Source organism: Rhinolophus hipposideros, assembly GCF_964194185.1.
Source record: "Rhinolophus hipposideros genome assembly, chromosome: X".
In the NCBI taxonomy this organism is placed as follows: Eukaryota; Metazoa; Chordata; class Mammalia; order Chiroptera; family Rhinolophidae; genus Rhinolophus; species Rhinolophus hipposideros.
In genome coordinates, this window is record NC_138046.1 from 5555149 (window position 1) to 5557495 (window position 2347).

The window sequence follows — 2347 nt, forward strand, 5'->3', positions numbered from 1 at the left end:
GAGGAGACAGCAGCCCTCAGGGCCTCACATCCTCTGTCCTGAACTGGTAAACTGCATCCTTTGTGCTCTCTACCTCCTGACCTACTTCTAAACTTCATCTCTTATTTACTACACACTGAGGCCTCCTCCTCATATCTGCTACTTGGTACTACACCTCAAGCACTGACCTCCACCTTCCATCCTTCCTCAGTTACTTAACCTCTCTGTGTCTGAAGTTCCTCTTCTATCCAAAGAGAATAATAATCCTGGGGTTGGCTCTGGATCCTAGTAGCTTTGGGTATGATCATATTTTCTAAAGTTCGAACAAGAACCTTATGAAACTTTCAACAACAAAAATCCAGTCCTCAAAAATAAAACAAAACAGGAAAAGGTAATAACATCAAATTTGCCATTTAGGACTAGCCCGGTGGCTCAGGAGGTTGGAGCACCGTTTTCCTAAAGCTGAGGTCTCGGGTGCGATTCCCACATGGGCCAGTGAGCTGCGCCCTCTACAGCTAAGATTGTGAACAACAGCTCTCCCTGGAGCTGGGCTGCCAGGAGCTGCCGTCTGCCGTGAGCTGCCGTGAGCTGCCAGGAGCAGCCAGTGGCCGGCAGCCCATGAGAGCTGCCGTGAGCTACTGTGAGCAGCCAGTTGATGACCAGCAACTGACTGCCTCAGCTGGGGGGACCGCAAGCCTCATAATACCAGCATGTGCCAGGGAGCTGTGTCCTACACAACTAGACTGAGAAACAACGGCTTGAACCGGAGGGGGGGGGCGGGAGAAGGAGGGGGGGAATTTGCCATTTAAACTACTGACTCAACTAATTAACAGGGACTGTAAATTTCCAACATTAAATCATGGGCCAGGGGCTTGCTTCAGGATGAACTGAAAAAACAGTTAGGAAGTCAGTGATCTCATCTATTCTAGTGATGCTGTGGACATTCCAAATCCTCATATTCTCAAAAGAATGGACTTGGCTTTGCCTCTTGCTTGTTCCCATGCTCAAGTGTCTGCCTTTCATCCAGCACAGTTTCCCTATCTGTGCAGTAAGGAAAGAATATGTTTTCCTGACAGGCCAGGACTGATGTTCACCAGTGTTACTTTATGTAATACCCCCAAGAGTCCTCTGGAGAGAAGCAGAGGGAAGGACTGTCAAGAGCTGCAGCTACATAAACTGCCTGCAAGGATAGATTTGTAGTGAATTTGGTTAATATAGGCATGGAATCCTCCAAATCAGATAAAGTGTCCCAATGTGTCCCCCCTGCCAAGACATCTGGACTATATCAATCAGGTAACTGTGTTGAAGACCTCCTTTGCTCTGCTGGTGAACACTCCATCTTTCTGTTCTCCAGGGAAGTATTTGGTCAGGAACCCACTTATTTCTCTGAAATGTTTTTCTATAACTTGGGCTCTCGGATATTTTCAGTATCAACAGGAAGAGACCTGCCTTCGAAACATTCACAAAAGCCAAACAATACTTAGAGCCTTAGAAAAAAGAGGAACTTGTTATCTCTCTCAGAGGACGTCACAGGCTATTTATTCTTGACATCCTTTTCTTACTTTACCGACACCATACACCTTCCTCTTGAAAATAAACACATGCCCTTGTGTCCCCAGAAGAACTACAAATGCTTGGCAAATGGGTGCGGGGCATTCAAGTGATTCTCTTGGGTTTCTGATAAGAAGAAAGTCTCCTCATAGTCTGTCCTTTTCTCACATCAATTTTCTTATTCTACCTTACGTTTCACTCCCACATTAGCTCCATTGTCTGTGCTCTAAGAAAACTTTGGCTCTGTGCATGCCCCTTCCCCTTCAGCAGTGCTGATCAGATGAGGTCAAGAAATACCAACTCACAAATGTTTTCTATGATCATTTTACAGTAGTAATAAGTAATACCTAAATAACTAAATGTAATAGCATAATAAGCAGAACCAAATGTGTGGTGGGTAGGGATGGAGCGTGTCCTAGTGTCAAAAGAAGAGAGATCATCAGAAATTATCAACTCACATGAAAATTCTGGAGCTGCTTCCAGCACAACCGCCAGACACAGGCAACTCAGTGCTAATGGAAAATGTGAGGGCGTGCAGCTCAGAAATTGTCCCGGAACAGCCATTTGTGCTCCCTCATTTGTCTGCGTCCAGCTCACAATGGCACTGGATTTCAGAATGACCAGCCTCAAACTCATTAAAGACTCTCCTTGTCCATAAATAAAGAGCCCTGTGTGTGTTTGTGTGTGTGTGTGTGTGTGTGTGTGTGTGTGAGAGAGAGAGAGAGAGAGAGAGAGAGAGAGAGAGAGAGAGAGAGAGAGAGAGATATCCACACCCAGAGAAGGAAACAGAAAGAAGCAAAAGCAAAAAGACAATTTT